We start from the raw sequence: 19,489 nt of genomic DNA, 5'->3' as shown, positions 1-19,489 counted from the left end.
CCTGCGGAACACCGGTGGCCTGGGCTAGCTGAAAGAGGGCGGTGCGGACAAAATGAGGGGCCACACGGGGACGTGGTAGAAACGGGGTCAGCCTGTGCGAGTTGTCACACGGCTTTCCCCACAAAAGGACCAAACTCTATCATCATATTAGGCTCCAAAGGGGAGAGAACCAGAAATATCTGGCCAAGGGCCCTAATGACTGTCACATAAGCAGACTGTAAATAATGCATTGACTATAACATATTGATATGTAAGTAATAATTAAAATGTTTGGGGAGTGCTTCCTGTCTGCCAGGCACGGTGCTAAATGCATCATTTCATGACAGCTCACAGCAATCCCAGGGCCTAGGATAAGGACCTCTGATGGCCCTCAGAGAAATTCAGTCCCCTGCTCCCTGCTCTTGAGGATGCCTGGGGCTCCACGTTACAGACAACACAACTTAGACAGGCTCAAATGGCTTTAAGCAGTAAGAAAAGTCTTTTCATACGATAAGAAATCCGAGGAAGGGCATGGACCATGCACCATGCCCTTAGCTGGGAAGAGCGGTTTCCCAGAGGCCGGCGGCCTTTCCCGTGTCCCTTCCGCTGTCGCTGGATCATGCAGTCACCAGGAACCAATCTTGGGCCCGGAGGATGGGGGGCAGGGAGGGTTGCCTGGAGTCGTCCTTTGGGTAGAATAGATATTGAGGATGTGGGAGGGCTGGGCTCAACCCCAGCGAACAGAGCCAGAGTTTGAACCTGGAGCCGCCTTCCTCTTGACCGGCCCGATTCGGCTCTGGCAGGGCTCGTCCTGCAAAGTCCCGGCCCAGGGCCGCCTCCACTCCCCACTTCTGTTTCCACCATGGTCTCCAGCACCTGGGCCTCAGCCGCCTTCGGTGCTCCCTCCGCGCCCCCCCGCCTCCGGCCTATCGGCGACCCCCCCCCCTCCCCCACCAAGTCCATTCCAGTCCGCCAGCCCAGCTCAGAGCCTGTTCAGAGAACTTCTCCGTTGGCTCCAGATGGTGGGTCCTCCCACATCAGGCTTGCCCGGCAGCCTGCAGGGCTGCGGCCTTTCAGAACGGCTCCCACTCTGGGCCAGGGACCTTTTGGATCAGCTGTCTGACCCCACGCAGCAGCCGTTCCTGGCCCACAACCTCGCCGGCCGGGCCCCCAGCAGCGGGGAAGCCAGCGGGGACCTTGCTCATTCAGGAGGCCGGACCCAGGGCTGGGGCTGTGCCTGGCAGCAAGAGGACAGTGGGGTGGCCCCGGGCAGGGGTGGAGGGCTGGTGGGGGGGGGGGTAGAGGAAGAAGAAGGAGAGAGAGAGGACACAAGGAGAGCCTGAGGCAGTAAGGGGACCTCGCCTGGCTGGTGTCGGTGTCCCCAGCGCTGAACTGGGTGTCTGGTACAGGCAGGAACACTTGGTTGAACTTGCCTGCAAAGCAGAAGTGAGAGAAAGTGCAGGGTAGGAGGAGGGGAGGGAAGGGGAAAGAGATACAGAAACAGAAAGAACAGAGCCCCGGGCAGGACAGGGAGCGGGGCTCTGGCTCTCCCTGCTCTGTCCCAGCTTTGTCCCTTCCACTGGCAACTGACTAGAAGGAGGAAGTGGACGCCAAGAGGGGCAAAGCATGGGAGCCGCTCGGGCTCATCCCTTTGATGAAAATGCACATTAACAAACATGCTGGGATCTGACAAGTGCCCACAGGCCCGCGGCTGCGGCGTTAAAAAGTGCTACATCTGTCAGGGCTTCAAGTTGTAAGTCAGCACTTTTCCTTCTTCTCACGCTGGGATCCTGCAATTCGGCTTTCCCTGTGCATCTCCCGCAGGCAGGCAGGGGTCTGCACAGAGCCCCAGGAGGGCAGGAAGGGCAGGGCGGGCAGAGCGGGAGGGTCCCTGGGGCCCGGCAGAAGGGAGGCGTGTGGAGGCCCCGCCACAGGTGCCTCTCACAGCGGGAAGGCAGGGGAAGGCAGGGAGGGGTTTCGGCAGCCGCTAGGAGGGCCCGAGCTAATGGGGAGGATGGAATAGGTGCCTCCAAACTCATGTCCGTCCAGAACCTCAGAATGTCACTCTATGGGGAAGGGAGTCTCGGCAGACGTAACTAGTGAACGCTATTGAGATGAAATTATTCTGGATTTAGAGCGGACGCTCAGTCCAGCGACGGGAGTCTGAGAATTAAGGAAGATGTGGAGAAGGAAAGAGGAAGGCCATGTGCCTACAGAGGCAGGAATGGGAGTGACGTAGCGACAAGCCCAGGAACCCCAAGGATGGCCTGGAGCCACCAGAAGCTAAGAGAGAGGCTTTCCGCTAAAGAAGACCGACTTTCCCCTAAAGCCTCAGGAAGGAACCCACCAGGCCAACACCTTGATTTTGGACGTCTGGCCTCCAGAACCAGGAGAAAACAATTTCTATAGTTTTAAACAATCCAGTTGTGGTCATTTGTTATGGAGCCCGCGGAGGCTACTACAATCTCCTGGCCTCCAGACCCGTTCTGCCTGCTCTTGGGTCTATGGGATGAAGGCAGGACGGTTAGAAATAAGAGAGGGCTCCAAGCCCTCCAACCTGGTCCTGTCAGATCTCCAGAGCCGGAGAGCGGCTTGTTCTCTCCACCCTTGGGAGTCCTATTTCTTCTCTTCTCTCTAGAACTCCTCAACCAGGAGGAGGACGGGGCTCTGGGAGGGCTTTCATCTGGCTGTGTGGTCAGGGGCTAACGGGGGGGCAGGGCTTGGGAAAGCGCTTGACCCCACAGAACCAGGCCTGGGCTGCCGGATAAGGGTTGCCTCTGGAGGCTGTGATGTCTGGGGTTCAAATCCTGTGACTCCTTAGGCATGCCTGTGACCCAGGCTTGGGTCAGTGCAGCCTTCCCCTCTGGGCTTTGAGAGCCCCCATCTAGAAAATGAGAAAGAAAATGCCTATCTCGTGGGGCTGTTGGGAGAGTTAAGGAAGAAAACAGGTGAAGAGCTTGGATAAGGCCTTCGTAAATGATGATGATGATTTTCTAAGCCCGTCTCTGTCACGAGCCCTGAATGGTCACGATGAGCCATGAATGGACGACAGTGACTGCCCTCTAGCAGGAAGGCGGGACACACATATGTGAAATTATTAGGAAGCCACAAAATACAGGATAACAGCAAGCGACTGGGGTTAGGGCAGCCTGACCAGGGTCAGGTCTGACAGGCGTCAGGAAGGCAGGAGGTAGGGTAGCGTGACCGACATGTCCTGGTTTGCCCGGGACTTGCCCGGATTAACCACGGGAAGTCCCACATCCTGGGCAAACTGGCATAGCTGGCCCGCCTTCCTGGAGGAGGCAACTCTACCTAGGCCTCGAAGGAATCATTCATTCATCCGTCTGTTCAGGCATGCGTTCATTCATTCCCTGAACATCTACTGAGAGCTCACCACGGGCCAGACCCTTTCAGGCCTTGGTGACACAGGACATGGCCCCTGCCCATAGCACTCCCATGCAGACTTGCACGGCATTCATGCATTCATTCCATAAAGCATTTAATGAGCACCTGCTGTATGCCAGGCCGGCCTAGGTCCAGTGAAGGCAAAGAAAAATGATGTCGCTTCGGATCTCAAGGTGCTCATACCTAGTCGGGGAAAGACAGGGTGGCAGGTAATTCCCTCCAGTGCAGGCAGGGATATTGCAGATGGAGAGGTCTTGGGGAGAGCGAGAGGGACCTCTCACCCCATCCTGGGAAGGTGCATGGGATCTTCTAGAAAGGACGGATGCAGAGCTGACTCTGACGGCAGAGTTGGTAGGAGCCAGTCTGAGAAACGGGGAAGGGCGTCGAGGCCAAAAGATCAGCCTGAACACGGGGAGCTGGGCAAGGTGCCCACGGGAAATGCAGGAAAGGCGCTTGGGTGAGGAGAGGCACAGACCCTCGGCAGGGATGTGGTCCAGATGAGGACGAGAGGACATGGGAGGGGAGGGAGGAAGTCCGGTTTGCAGAGGCTCGGAGGGAGGACCTGGCAGGACTTGGGGAAGGATGGTGGGGTCTTGGCTGAAGGGAGGTGTGCAGACCCTATGCCCACCCCGGCTGGGGGCGGGGCAGGACCAACAGAGCATTGTGGGAAGGTACAGAAGAGGGAGGAGACACATGTGCACATGCTTGACTTCAGAGCCAATCAATCATTACAAGAAACCAGAAGAAGAAAGAAAATCAGGTCCTGCTGTCACTGGACACACTGGACACTACCCTAAGCTCGGGCCCCAGCTTTCGGCACTGAACCTTCATGTCTGGGACAAGCACGCACCTTTGTCCCTCTCGTCCTGTAATTGTGTCTGTCTGATAACAAACACTCATTGAGCATTTTGGAGCCGGGCCTCTTTGCTAAGAAAGCAAAACCAGATGTATGAGGGAGAGAAACCTAGGGGGCTCAAGAGGACATGAGTGGTCAGGGAGGGTCCCCCCCGAGCTGATCCCCAATGATCCAGGAGCACTAGTCTTGGGAAGATTCGGGGACAGGAGGAGTGTTTCAGACAGAGAGAACAGTATGTGCAAATGCCCAGAGGCAGGAACAAGCAGTTCCCATGCAAGGATCAGAAAATCCAGGCAGGTTGGAGCGGCGATTAGGGGACATGGAGGTGATGCAGGCTTAGAGGAAACAAGCTGCCCGCCGTTGTTCAGCCTGTCAGCAGCAGAGCTGGGGTTAGGACCTAGGACCCCAGCTTTCTGATTTCCTCTCGATCTGACCCTCCTTCCCTTTCTGGGGAAGTGAAGACAGCAACGCGGCAGGCGTCAAAGAAGACTTTTCAAGACTCTGCTGCTGCCCCAGAGGCTGGCTCATCTCAGCAGTGGGGCACCGCTCCCAGAGCTGGAGAGCCAGCCTGCACTCTGCTCCGGTCTTTACGTCTGCTCCCTTCATTTCCAGGCCTTCCAATTTCCTGATCTAGGAGAATTTTACAGGCCTGGGGTGCATGGCAGACTGTAACAACCGTCTGCTGAATAAACGACCCCTCTGTCTTGACGTGCAGGTAGTTAAACTTCATGCTGAGAGCAAAGGTGAAACAGGGCCGGGGGGCAGGGTCTGCTTTGCCAAGGACCCGCAGGCTGCCTTCACTCACGGGGGCTTCAATTTGTCATTGGCGGAACATGACTGACAATGTTTACTTAACTCCTTGGGTGTTTGGAACTGCTTAAGCCAAAATGTTTTTGGCGTAAGAAATGCTTCCTGAATTCTATTGTGGGGCTCCCTTGTTTGCACCCCAGTTCTCCAGGAAACCTCTCCCCCCGCATCCCTTGTACAGTCTCTGGGTGATACTAAATGCATCCTTCAGGTCCAGGGGTGCCATGTGACTCTGGACTGGCCAACCAGAACACTGCAATCCTCTGACCACAAGGACTGGATTAGAGGGGGTCATTTAGCCCCATCAGAACCACTGAAAAGCAGTGCTTTTTGGAAATGGCTACTTAATCTTTTCCGATGGATTTAAACCTGGGAAAATGTGACAGGAGCTGCTGGCAGCCATGTAATGGACATTGAGAATGGGAACAATATGGAGCTCCAGGAATATCTGCACGCCTAGATCCAACAGTGCCTAAAGCCCATATATCCTCTAGACTTTTCAGTTGTGTACATCAACAAATTCCTCATTTTGCCTAAACCAGCTTAAGTTGGATTACTGCCTACTTGGAATCTAAACAGTCCTGATATGATCACCATTAGATGAGCAGACCATGACTTGTGGGCTCAATCCAATCCCCATCCCATATTTTTCCCTCTCTTTTAAGAACTTTACTGAAATATGTTACATAAATTTATTCACCCATTTTAGGTTAAAATTTGTGAACCTATATAGTCATATAATTGGCACCAAAACCAGTTGTTAAAACACTTATCCACTCCCAAAATTTCCCTCATGCCTTTTTCTTTAAATCAGTAAAAAAAAAATTTTTAGAAGGCAGGGATGGGCAAAGGGAGAAGGGGAGAGAGAATCCCAAGTAGGCTCCACACCCAGCAGGGCTCAATCTCACAACCCCAAGATCATGACCTGAGCCAAAAATCAAGAGTCGTGCACCTAACCAACCGAGCCACCAAGGTGCCCATCAGTAAACAGATTTTTAAAAAACAGCTTTATCAATATATGATCCACATGCCATGGGACTCATTCATTAAAGTGTACATTTCAGTGGTTTTCAGTATAGTCACAGATGCGCGCAACCATCACCACAGTCTCCTTTAGAATATTTTCATCAGTTCAAAACCCCATACCCTTCAGCTCTCAACACCCCCGTAACTCAGCCCTGGTTCTCCTCATTCCAGCCCTACTTTCTGTCTCTACAGATTTCTCTGGTCTAGACACAGCAAATAAAGGAAATCACACAATCTGTGATCTTCTGTGTCTGGCTTCTTTCACTGTATTCAAGGTCCATCCTCACGGTGGCGTGTGTCAGGGCTGCTATCCTTCCCGTGGCTGAATAATGCTTCGTTGTGTGGGGAAACCACATCTTGTTTATTCGCTTAACAGCTGATGGAAATTTGGGCCATTTCCACTTTTTGACTAGTATGAATAATGCTGCTATGACCATTTGTGTACAAGCTTTTATTTATTTTTTTTTTTAAAGATTTTTGTTTGAGAGAAAAAGCATGAGTGGGGGGTGGGGGCAGAAGGAGATGGAGAGAGACAAGCAGACTTCCTGCTGAGGGAGAAGCTCCATACGGGGCTCCATCCTAGGACCCCAAGATCATGACCTGAGCCAAAGTCAGATGCTTAACCGACTGAGCCACCCAGGCGCCCCTGTGTACAAGTTTTTGCGGGGATGTGTTTTCACTTCTCTTGGGTATATACGTAGGAGTGGGATTGCTGAGTTGCATGGTGACTCTGTTTAATCATTTAAAGAGCTACTAGACTGTTTTCCAAAGTGCTATTTGGAATGGCATTCCTGTTAGCTGTGTGGGAAGATTCTGGTTTCTTCACATCCTCCCCAACACTTGTTATTATATGATTTTTCAATTATAGTCATCCTAGTGCATGTGAAGAGCCACAACCTGTTTTTGTAAATAAAGTTTTACTGGAGCACAGTCATGCTCATTTGTCACTTACATATTTTGTCAATAAAGTTTTATTGGAACGCAGTCACGCTCATTGGTCATTTACATATTGTCTATGCCTGCTTTTATACTACAGTGGGAGAGTTGAACAGTTGCAACAAAGATGATGTGACCCACAAAGCCTAAAATATTTCCTACCTCACCTTTACAGGAAGAGCTTACCAACCCTTGATTAAGATCGATTCTCTTATTTCCAGTAAAAGGAAAATAAAGCCCAGAGACGTTATATCTCTACATAGGGGCACATAGCCAGGACTGGAATCTTTCTGGGTCTTAGTTCCTACATCTACAAAATGGGATACAAAATGGGAGCATTAAAAAAAGCAAGGTCTGGGGGCGCCTGGGTGGCTCAGTGGATTAAGCCGCTGCCTTCGGCTCAGGTCATGATCTCAGGGTCCTGGGATCGAGTCCCACATCGGGCTCTCTGCTCAGCAGGGAGCCTGCTTCCCTCTCTCTCTCTCTCTGGCTGCCTCTCTGTCTACTTGTGATTTCTCTCTGTCAAATAAATAAATTTAAAAAAAAATTATAAAAAAAAAAAAAAGCAAGGTCTGTAAAGTGCTTAGCCCAGGGGCTACACTTCTGTTAAACGCTTCTCTAAAATCCAGGGTGCCTGATGCACAGTCCAACGGTCTACCCCTTCTCCTCTGATGTCCCACACTGATGATCTTCCTGTTAGCAGCTGGACCCAGCTGAGTTAGTAGTGCGTGAACTGAGCCTTGCTTACCCTGCTCTGGAGAAGCCTAAGGTGCATATCCTACATGCAGTCAGGTTCCCACATCCGGCAGCATCGCTCAGCATATAGAGGGTCCTCTCCTCTGGGCCATGTCCTCCCCTCCCTGCTGTCCTGCGGGTCTCTGCTATGCCAGCATTCTTGCTGGCCTGCAAGCTGGCTGTCACAGCTCTGCAGACTTCACACCTTCCTAGCTCTGTGTCCGAGGCTCAGCACCATTTGGGCAGCCATGGTGTCAGCCCTCCCCTGTCCCCGATGCCACATTTCACCCGTCCCCACCCCACCCCCACCGTAGCTGTGCGCCCCACAGGCCAAGCTTCAGTGGTTGAGAACATGGGCTCTGTTTGAAGTCAGGCAGGTCAGGGTAGGGATCTGGCCCGGGGGCCTTGGGCCCGTTACTCCACCTCTCTTGGCCTCAATCTCCTTATCTGCAAAATGGGGACCGCCACAACTACTAGTTAGGGCTTCCCGGGTATGAAATGAGCTAAATGTATGGGAAGTCGGAAGCACAGTGCCTGGACGGGTTTCATAAATGTGTCCTTGGGAAAGCAGGAGTGGAGAAGAGTGACTGTCTTGCAGCTGTGCTCAGGGCTTCTGTGCATTCTGCTCATTTTACACTGGGGCTGGGGGCTCAGAGATGCGAAGTGAGCTCCCCCATATAGCAACTGAGGTGCAGAACTCTGCACCTAACCTCCTGTGTTACCTCTGTGTCTATGTCCCCATCGCTGGGCTGATGATTTGGAGGATCTCATTCTCTTCCAGTTTTTTGTTTTAAGATATTATTTATTTATTTGACAGAGAGAGAGATCAAAAGTAGGCAGAGTGGAAGGCAGAGAGAGTTCAGAAGCAGACTCCCTGCTGAACAGAGAGCCTGATGCGGGGCTCAATCCCAGAACCCTGGGATCATGACCTGAGCCAAAGGCAGAGGCTTTAACCCACTGAGCCACCCAGGCGCCCCCTCATTCTGTTCTATCTCCAAGATCCCAGTTTCTTCAAGGTCCATCTCCTGAGAGGGGCGGGGATGGCTTGCCCGCCTGTCCATCTGGTCTCCTGGCCAGCCGGCAGTGCCCACAGGCTGCCCTCTCTCCCTCTCTCCTCTCCTTTCGGTGGCTTAAGAGCATCACCCTCTCTCCTCTCCTTTCGGTGGCTTAAGAGCATCACCTGCTTCTTGCACAATGACTCAGCCAGGGAGAGCAGGCTGGGGTCCTACAGGTGTTTCTGCTCCTGGCTAATTTGTTTTCACCAAGTTGCCGGGCTGATGTGCAAAGCTCCCTGTAAACTGGAAATGGCTGTTTGCTGGCATTGTGGTGGCAGGATCCAGAGGTCTTACTAACTCGGATTCAGCAAAAATGGCTCCTCTTTACAAGCCCTCCTAATGAAGTTAGAAAAAAGAAAGTCAGAAGTCAGGAAAACAAAAAACAAACAAACAAAAAAAAAAAACCACCATAAAATATGTGGGAAGTGACCCCTGTTGGGAACTGAAAACAGTCACAGCTTGGCATGATCTGTCCTTGCTCAGTTCCTGTCACCTGCTCTCACTCTTCACAGCTGACCCCTTCCTTCTCTTCCTTCAGGTCTTGTCTAAAAACATCACCTCCTCAGGGCAGCCCTCCTAGATTTTTCATCTAAGTCGCTACCCCCCCCCCCCCATTCTTCACATCCTCATTTCCTGCTTGCTTCCTGGAGCACCCTTAATCCAAATTATGATTTTTACACATTCCTTTTGATTTACTGGCGGTTTCTGCCAGAGGCAGGGCCCCCGCCTGTGTGCTTTACCCTTCTATAAACCAGCTCTGTCAGCGCCTAGCACGTAGTAGGCACTCAGGGTATTCTGAGAACCTTTCTTGGAGCAGTGAGGGCCGCGCAGGGAAGCTGCTCTTTGGCAGTGAGAACACGCTGAGCCGGAGGGTCCTCTAGCGGGAAGCTGACTTCATTCCTCTGTCCCCAGCCTAACCTCGTCCAAAGGCTACCCAGAGGGAACCGTGCATACAACTATTTTTGCAGCTTTTCAGACTTCCGAACAAGCTGCCTTCCCAAGAAAACACATGACACAGAGGCTTCTTTCTCCCCCTCCTGCTCAGCCAGCCAGTGTCCCAAGGAACAGCTCTTTGTTTACGATAATAAAGCGGGGGCCATGGCAACGCATTGTGATGTCATGGGAGTGTGAGGTCATAAATCCTTCCAGAGGAAGAATGGACGCTGCGGACACAATGGGCCCCGCGCTTCCCCTGGCCTGGCCAGGGCTGCTGCCAGATAAGTTTTTCTTATACCAGGTGGATCATTTCTTTTTCTTTTTTACTTTCTTCCCCCTCTCCCTCTTAACACATTTGTGTTCGTCCTTGGAGGAAAAAAAAAAAAAAAAAAGGGAAAATTAAAATAAATAAATAAAAAGTTTTAAAAGACTCGGAGTGGAAAGATTTCTCCCAGGAATTTCCTGTTGGCTGATGTCCAGTTCGGGGATGCCAGCAAAAACGCGAACAAGGCTTGCTCGTCCCGGACCTGCAGCGACAGAATCGCCCCAACTTCCCGGTTTCGTGGCTAAAATACGGCAAAGCCTTGGAGAGTTTCTGGGCTCTGGACCATGGGGTTTGGGGGGAAGTAAAGTATTTCTCTTGCTCACTCTCTCCGTCTTGTCTTCTACTCAATCTTTCTTTTGCTCTGTCTTGATCTTTGTTTTTCTTTTTGCTGATATCGATCCATCTGGCTCTCAGCCTCTGGTTTCTCCGTGTTTCTCTGCTACTCTGTCTCCTTCCATCTCGGTCTCAATCTCGTAGTCTCAGCCTCTCTGTGTTGTTCTTTCTCGGCGGTTCTCCTCCTGCTGAGAGTGTCTGTCTCTCCCAGTCTCTGTCTCAGTCAGCTTCACGGTTTTTGACTCACTGCCTCTCTTGCTCACTTTCCTCTCATCCTTCCCCTGGGCTCATGTTACTGAAACGGATCAACATTTCTGACTCAGAAGACTGGGCTTTGTGATCTGCGGGTTGAGTGGCAAGGCACCCGTATCTCCAGGCTGGGGGCTCCCAGGGGCAAGAGGCGCATCGGTATGGGGGGCATCCACTAGAGGGACACGCTGGGTCTATGATTCGGGAGCTGGACATGCAGCTGGAGCAGTCGGCGCCGTGGGCCACCGTCTGCCAGGGCCCGCAGACATTTGGGTGACCTCCGTCCCTCCCCGCCAGCCCCTTCTGTGCCATGGCCCCCCACCACATAGCAGATCAGGAGAGGAGGATGCCTGTTTGGTTGGAGAGTGAAGGGGGGAGGAAGAATGGGGGAGGTCCTTCCAGACTTGGGCCAGCCCAGGCCCCCATCTGATCCACAGCCTCCTCTGGACAACCCGTACTGTGTTCTGCATCAGCCCCCATTTTTAACCTGAAGCCAGATTTTTCTGACTCAGACTTATTGACATGGGGCTGGATATTTCTTTGGGTGGGACCTGTCCTATGCCTTGCAGGGTATTGAACAACCCCTGGCCTCGACCCTCTAGACGCTGCAGGCCCTCTCCCCACAAACTGTGACACCCCAAAATGTCTCCAGACATTGCCCAGTGTCCCCCTGGGGGTTATCACCCCTGACGGACAACCACTGGGCCTCTAAACCACCTTGGCTTTTCTTCCTTTTACCCAAATTCCTCCCTCTTATTTTCTCCCTTGTTGAAATCATCCGTGGTTCCCTATTATCATCTCAGCAGACATCTACACGGGACTTTCTAAGTGCCAGGGACTAACTTGCCAGCATCTGTGTCGCAGGGCTGTGGCGAAGCTGATGGTGACAAAGCAGCACCCCTTGGCCCAGAGCCAGGGAGTTGTGACCACTATTATCACTATTGAAGGTGGGGCTCAGTGTCCCCAAGCTGTGCCCTTCCACGCATCAGGTGTTGCACTGGCCTTTCTCTCTCCCTGCATTGACCTCACCTCCTTTCTCTGCTTGGCACCCTCCCCCTCAGCCCCCACGACCTGATTCAATCTGACTGGTACTCCCTTGGGCTCCCCCAGTGGAGGCTCCTATCTTTTTCAGGGCTACCTGGGGGCTGGGGGCTGGGGGTGGGAGTGGGGCGGAACAGGCCTGTGGTCGACTCATCTGTGTTTCCCAGTGGCAGACGGGGTTGAGACCTGGTGACCGCTGAAGGTTTCGATGGGCACAGGGCAAGTACTGTACGAGGGGATGTCTACCACGGGGCCAGAAAGAGGCACAGGAACCAGTCCTGGCCTGTCCTCCATCCCACCCGACCAGCTCCATCCCATGCGACCAACTCCCGGTCCTGGTGTACTTGGTCCAGACCCCCTCTCTTACTGGCTCAGTGGGGCAGGGGGAGTCAGGGAGGGGGTGGCCATGTGTCCGGGCCTGGCCAATCGGAGGAAGCCACGCCCCAGCCACAGTAATTGGCTTGCGGATGCGCACATGACTTGGATCGGGTCTAACGATAGTTTTTGGAACAAAAGTGAACTCAAAGGTGAACTTGGGGCTCCCCGGGGTCTTCAGGGCACCAGGAGGGGAATCGAAACAGAGACGGCCGGGACTGAGAGGTGCGGCAAGAGAACCAGATGTTACCATCTGAGGCCCTAAGGCAGGTGATGCTTTAAATTTCCACCTTGAACTCCACTTCTGAGGCCAATAATTTGCCTATTTCACTGACGCCGTTTGGAGTGAGCTTTGTGTCCCTTTATGTCACATTCCAGACTCCCAAACCAGCGCCTTCCGTCCCGCAGTGCCTCCTCGCTGCTCCTCCAAGCGGGCCTCGCTAGAGAGCCCTCGGTCCTCCTGATCGCGGACACAAGAGCGCCCGCATTGACGAGCAACGGCTGGAGGTCCCCCGTCGCCCGGCGCGCTGTTTGCCACGCTTGCTCGGCAAACTCAAAGTGGCACTTAGCACGGGAACTGAAAACACATCCATGGGTCCCCAGGGAGGAAGAGGGGGCTGCTGAGTGGCTCTCCCCTTGGGGTCTGTCTGCTCCGTGTCAGATCAAGACACGGAGGCCTCCCACAGAACAACGGAAGGCCCAGCGCGGGGGCACGAGCTCACCAGGCCCACACCTGCACCTCTCCCTGCGAGGAGAGACGCAGGGGCTGGGGGGAAGGGGTTCTGACTCCCTCTACAACCCCCCATTGTCTTTAGGCACGGCCCTGCCCCCCCGCCCTGCCCCTGGAACTCCGTCAAAGGCAACTTGTTAAAAAGGGAGCTGTGGAAGATGGGGTCCCCGGCTCCAAGCTCACTCGTGTGGACGCCACTGCACCTTCTAGAATGAAGTGCAGATGGGCAAGTGTGTGCACGTATATGCGAGCCCTGCGTGTGAACCAACGTGCCCTGCGCGCTGCAGATCGCATTTTCATACGAACAGCGTGGGTTGATGCATCATGCACGTGCACGACCGGTGCGCACGCGCGCGCACGCACACACGCACGCGCACGCGCGCGTACACCCCCCCCCCCCTTGTGTGAAGCACTTTAAGACCGCTCCGTGCAGGATCCTAAATGGGGACAAACGTGGGGCGTGGTGCTGTTAGGCAGTGAGTGTTGATAAAAGCCAATAGACAATTCTTCCCAGTACCCAAAGTATCCTCCACGGTGTCCAAATGCCTCGGTCCCCCCAATTTTGGGGTTGTGGGAAGCACCCCGCAGCCCAGTCACTTCCCTACCATTTCCCACCCTCATGCCCAGATGGTGCCCGCGATCTAATAGCAGTATAACCCCCCTCAAGGCTGCGAGCCATGGAATAAATTTCAAGCCATGCTATAAACTGTGCTTTTGGATGTCATTGAGCGATCCCGTGCCAATGACATCACTGTTTCCATGGCAACTAATGTAATTAACATGAGAGAAAGTGCAAGGAGAAAGAGAAGGGAAAGAGGGAAAACACCGAGTCCAACCCCAAACAGAGCAAATTACACGGTGGGGGAAGAAGGGGGGCAGAGGGGCCTATAAAATGTTTTACTGCCACTTGTTAGAAAGGCCCGACATAACTCTACTCATGGCTGCGGGGGTAATGAGATCATTTGCAAACTGTATCTCTCGCAAAATACAGAAAGGGCTTTGTCGCCTTCACAGTTGATGGAGTTGAAACAGAGGAGCTCGCTCCAGGTGAGGCAGCAACGCCATCCCCTCCCTCGCTGTCCAAGGCTCTTATTAAGCCCGGGTCTTCTCAGCCCAGGACCCAGAGGGGACTTCAACAGACGTGGATTGGGCCCTCTGGGTGTTCGCGTCCCCTAACAGGCTGTGTGGACACACTGAAACATACCCAAGCGTGAAGGTGAAATGGGCAAATCCACGAAGCAAACACATACTTGGTGGCTGTGTGGGGTGAGGACATCTCAGTGTCTAGGTGGGGCCTTCCAGCACCTGGATCCCGTGTCTGGCGTCTCGATTAAGCTGAGTCCTAGGGACCTCGTGTTTCATGCCCATTGAACAGATGAGCCCGTCAAGGCTCAGAAAGGAAAGAGCACTTGCCTGGCTTGGCCTAGCTGAGCCTTGACCTCAGCTCCGTCTGACTGCTGCCACGGTATTCTCTCCACTGTCTCAGGCTGTTCCGAGTAATCCCCAGCTGTTGGTCAACTTTGAGTTGAGCTGAAGGAAACTCCTAGTCCAACCCTGGCTTTCAAGCTGTGTGCAGAGTCTGTTAAGTCCCTCTGCCTCCCTGCGCCTCAGTTTACCCAAGGTTCCCCTGGGGTGATGCCATTGGGGTGCAGTGGTCTACAAAGGCTGTGCCACCTGGGTCCATAGATGGCCTCTGGTCAGAGTCATCTGGGCCTGCCAGGATGCCTGCCCTAGGGTTTTCCCACCCTCCCCCACGGAGATGTGAGCTTCCTCGGAGACACTCGGGGCACAGTGTGGGTGGGGACCCTAGAAGCAGTGAGGGCAGGACTGGCTTTCAAATACGTGGTGCCTGGTACAGAATGAAAACATGGGCCCTTCTTCAAAAGAGAGAAACAGGGCTGTTAGAAGTACTTAAAGGAGGGGGTGGCTCCGTCGCTTAAGTGTCCGGCTCTTGGTTTTGGCTCAGGTCGTAATCTCCGGGTCATGAGATTAAGCCCTGCGTTGGGCTCTGTGCTCAGCATGGAGTCTGCTTGAGATTCTTTCTCTCCCTCTCCCACTGCCCCTCCCCCCACTCACATGTGTGCTCTCTCTAAATAAATCAATAAAATCTTTAAAAAAAAAAAAAAGGTACAAAAATGTAAAAAGCTTTTTCCTTCTGCAGTCTCTCTTCCTGGACCCGTCATAATGTTTTTATTGGCTACTGAGGGTTGTGCTCTCACGGGTGTCAGGATTCTTGGGGGGATATGCAGACCCTCACACGTGCCTAGGGCCCTGCCATCACTGGGCAGGGCCCTAGGCACCTGCATGCATGGCCCACCGGCTGCCAGCCACAGGACCAACATCAGCACTCTGGGGAGGGGCAGGGAAATTGGACCGGTCACCTTCCTCTCTCAGAGGCCCCGATCCCCTGATCTATGGTACACAGGTGACGCCAAGGATACTGCAGCCTCCGTGCTGGAGAGCACTTGGCACCTGGACTAGGAATGAGCAAGAGCCTCCCCCCCATCCGCACAGTTGCCCATTAAAGGCATCATGGCGCTGTCAGTCTAGGATGGTGACGGCCCGCACCAAGTCCCCACCCTGAGATGCTCCACGACGTGCATGCCAACCCTAACTCTCCTTACACCACCTGCAGGCCCCCGCCAGGGACAGAAGGGTGGCAACAGCCACTGGGGGTGGTGGGGGAGCAGGCAGAGAGTCCAACCTGGGGAGAGGGAAGGGTAGCAGGAGCAAGACCCCAAGACTGAGGCTCCAAGCCCCCGTGCATGTTGCATTGTCCTAACAGCCTCCACTTAGGAAACAAATCCAAAGATGAAAGTATGAAGAATTTTAAGAAGCTGGCAGCAGAGCATGAACCCCCAAGTGCAAGCCCTGTATAAGCACATCTGTCCCCTGCCCATGTAGCCGGCCTCGGCTGTGGCTCTCATCGGCTGTGATTCCACGAAGGACTTCCTACGGCTGAAACAAAGATTTCCTAGCTAGAAGGAATATTAATTGTAAGTGATAAAAAGATAACCCTCAGAAAAAAAAATCATCCCTTTACAATGGAAAAACCACGACCTCCGTCAGGCCTTGAAGGTCAATGCCAATGGAGTAGATCAAGTTGCTAGCATACACCCTTGATACGATGCGCTAAGAATGACCTCTATGATCTTCCTCCCCTTACCCATGACCCCAGGCTGAGCATGAGAAACCTATCAGACACATCCCAATAGGAGGGCATTCTACCGGACACATGAAACTGCCAAGGTCATCGAAATCAAGGAAAGTCTGAGGCACTGCCACGGAGCAGAGGCGGCTAAGGAGACATGACGGCAGAACATAATGTGGTGTCCTGGATGGGATCCTGGGACCCAAAAAAGGGCATTAGGGAAAAACTAAGGAAGTCTGAATAATAAAGTATGGGTTTTAGTTACTAATAATGTATTAATATTGGGTCACTCATTGTGACAAATGAACTATAGTCATGTGAGGTGTTCATTAAGGGGGAAACTGGGTGTGGGGCATATGGGAACTTTCTGTATCTTCATAATTCTTCTGCAAATATGAAATGGTTGTAAAAAAAAAAAACAGTCTGTTAAAAAAGAAGACATTCTCTCAAACCCCTCAAAATGCCCCTGACCTAGTCCAAGGTCATCAGGGTGCAGATGAAGGCTGTCCAATGAAGGATCACCATCATGGGCTCTGGAGGCAGGAGATTTGGGTTCCAATCCTGACCCTACCATTCTGCTCTGTCCTGAGGCAACTGACTTCACCTCCCTGGGCCTTAGCCTGGTCACGTGTCAAAAGGCAGGGAGAGTAACAGAGTTGCAGGGTTGTTGTAGGGATCAAAGTGGGAACCTCAAGGAGCCTGGCCAGGCTGGTGATGCTGTACCCAGGGGTGGGGACCCATCTAAGGACACCAATGAGGTGAACCTTTTCCACCTACATTGGGGCCATCCTGGATCAGAAGATGTCTTATGAACAGATCACATACAGACATGGCTTGATTGACATGATAGCCCTGCTGAATAAAGGCAACATTTCATTGGAAATGCCAGAGTTTACACCGAGTCACTGAATTGTGTCACCGGACTTCAAAAGAGATGGTGTATCTGCCACCTCTCTCTGACAAGGTGGCTCCTGCGGAGAAATGTGGGTAAATGCAGTCTGAGTGGGGCAGTATGGAGAGAGATGCTTCCACCAGATTCCTTAAGAGTTTCTCAACAGGCAGAGCTCCTCTCTCCCCTCGGCATCCGTGAACTAGCGGTCATAATGCTGCCCACCTTGTTGGCAGGACACAGTGAGCCAAGTGCGTACAGAATGGGGGCTGCTGGCCGGGCACGAGGCGTGAGCTCTGCATCTACTCTGTGCTCCCACCAGGAGCTATGCCAGGACCTGATGTTTGTTAGATCTCCAGCTGGGTGACTGTTCTCTAAGCCGGACCTTACTACCTCCCTTTCACAGGTGAGGAAACTGAAGGAGGCAGAGCACAGAGCAGGTGTTAAGAGAATGCACACGAGCCCATGTCCTGGGACATGGGATAGCTAAGGTACGATGAGGGGTGGGCGTAGCAAAACAGACCCAGTCCCTGCTCTTGAAGAATGCCCCTTGCCCCAAGGGGAAGTAACTGTTCATATATACCCAAGACCCCTCCCAGGCACCTCAGTCTGGACACCCACCTCTGGGGCTGAAAGCCAAAGCAGAAAGTGGAGACTTTGCCCAAACCCCCAACAACGGAGTATGTGGGTGCTGGCACTCAGACCTCAGAATGTGCCCCGAGCCAGGATGGCCTTTGCGATCCCCCTCGAGCACAGGTCCGGCAGAAAGGTGATCAACTCATCCCCCTTTGCCTGGGACCTTCCCAGTTTTCACACCAAACGTCCTGAGTCCCGGGACATTCCTGTCATGGGTGCCCTGGATTGCTGGCCACCGTACAGGTAGGCAGGATATGAGGATTATAATAACAGAATTATTACTAGCATTGATTAAGTCCTTGCTGTGGGCCTGGCCTATATTGGGTCATTTTATCCCCACAACCAGCCAAAAAGGTGGGTGCTGTTATTATATTGCCATTTCACAGATGGAGAGACTGAGGTTCACAGGGGCATTGTGGAGGCTGGAGCCAGCCTGGTCCTTCCAGAGGACAAGCATCCTTTCCCAGCTCCCACAATGGCATTGTGTGGGCTCATGGCAGCTCTGTGAGGAGAGAGGGGATTCGAACTCAGATTTACGTTTCTCCAGAGACCGAACTCTTAACCACAACCCTGTAAACTAACTGGATTATGCTGCAATTAAGGAGCAACTCTGCCTTCGGCATTTTCTGTATCCTTGGAACAGCAGGTTGAAACATTTACTAAATCATATTCTCAGAGCTGCCCAGGAAGGGGGAGCTATTCAAATCCAAGGCGATAATTTTCCTTTGCATGCACAGTAGGAGGTCTGCCCCTTGGGGCATTTTGTGCAAGGTGTGCAAACACCACCGGCCACAAATGTCATGCTGAGAATCAGAGCAGCTCCCAATACGGGCAAGGCTGGGCTCAGGTTGACCCACAGGTGCCCATCTGAAGGCTGCAAAGGCACCACCTGCCCCCCAGCCGTCCCTCCTGCTGCCCTCCTGCTGGCCTACCTTGGCCTGAACATCCCACTGTTGACCTTGATGGGCTCAAAGGCAGAGTGTGGCTGTCTCCTTCAGGCTGCTGTGAAAATGCATGTTTCCCAGGCAGGACTCCACCAGGCACGGTCCAGGCTGGTGGTTGGGACTGTTTGAAAAAGCAGTCCTGCCCACATTCCAAATTCGGAACTCAGAGGCTGGCAAGCGCCACACTTGGCCAGAACATCGTACTTTCCTTGCCCTCCACCGGAAAGCACTCTGTGCAATTATAGAGCCCCAGAGGGAGACAAGGAATTGTTACTCCATTTCTGCAGGATTTGATCACGTGTCTCAACTTTCCTGCCCCGCGCCCCACACAGTAAGTTTGGGGAGGTTCTTAGTCATAACATCTGCTTCACGAACATTCAGGTCAACCTGGGAGTAGTGGCCATCCATTTCTCTCAGAGCTCTCCTTGTACTCCACATCCCCATGCTTTTTCCCCATCACCCTGGGTCAGACCCCTTGGCCCCTGAGTGACCTGGATGACAAGGTCCGAGTGTGCTTCCCTAGGGCGCACTGGGGATGGGGGCAGGAAAGGATCTTTGCGGGGAGGGGGCAGCAGATGACCTTGCAGGATGGAAGGGAAGTTATAAAGTTGGGGGAAGGAGACATCCCCATTTAATCCTGGCCAGGATGATTTTTCTCAGGGCAGCCTTGATTGACTACCATAGCCTGGCAGGACCTCTACCGGGCTTGGTCGGGTGAGGTACCTTCCTTGGTAAGAGGATTAAATGAGAACACATGGAAAGCTTTAGCATCAGGCCCAATACATAGTAATTTGTTGTTTTGGATAAAAATGTATGCTCTGATTTATGCCAGAATGTGTCCGCTCCTTTCCAGTGCTGACCTACGCCCACAAACACTTACAAGCCCACAGTACCTGTTATGTACCAGCCGCAGTGGGTAACACCCAGCCGTGGAAGGGAAACTTACTGACCACTTACGGATACCAGGCACTTTACCTGCATTGCTTTGCTTACTACCCCAAGAGCCTGAACAAAGAGACAGAATTATCTCTATTTTATAGATTCAGAACTGAGGTGCCCTAAGCGGCAGCGCTATGAGACC

This window comes from Mustela lutreola, chromosome 11 (assembly GCF_030435805.1).
Source record: "Mustela lutreola isolate mMusLut2 chromosome 11, mMusLut2.pri, whole genome shotgun sequence".
Lineage (NCBI taxonomy): Eukaryota > Metazoa > Chordata > Mammalia > Carnivora > Mustelidae > Mustela > Mustela lutreola.
Note: the sequence above shows the minus strand (reverse complement) of the source record.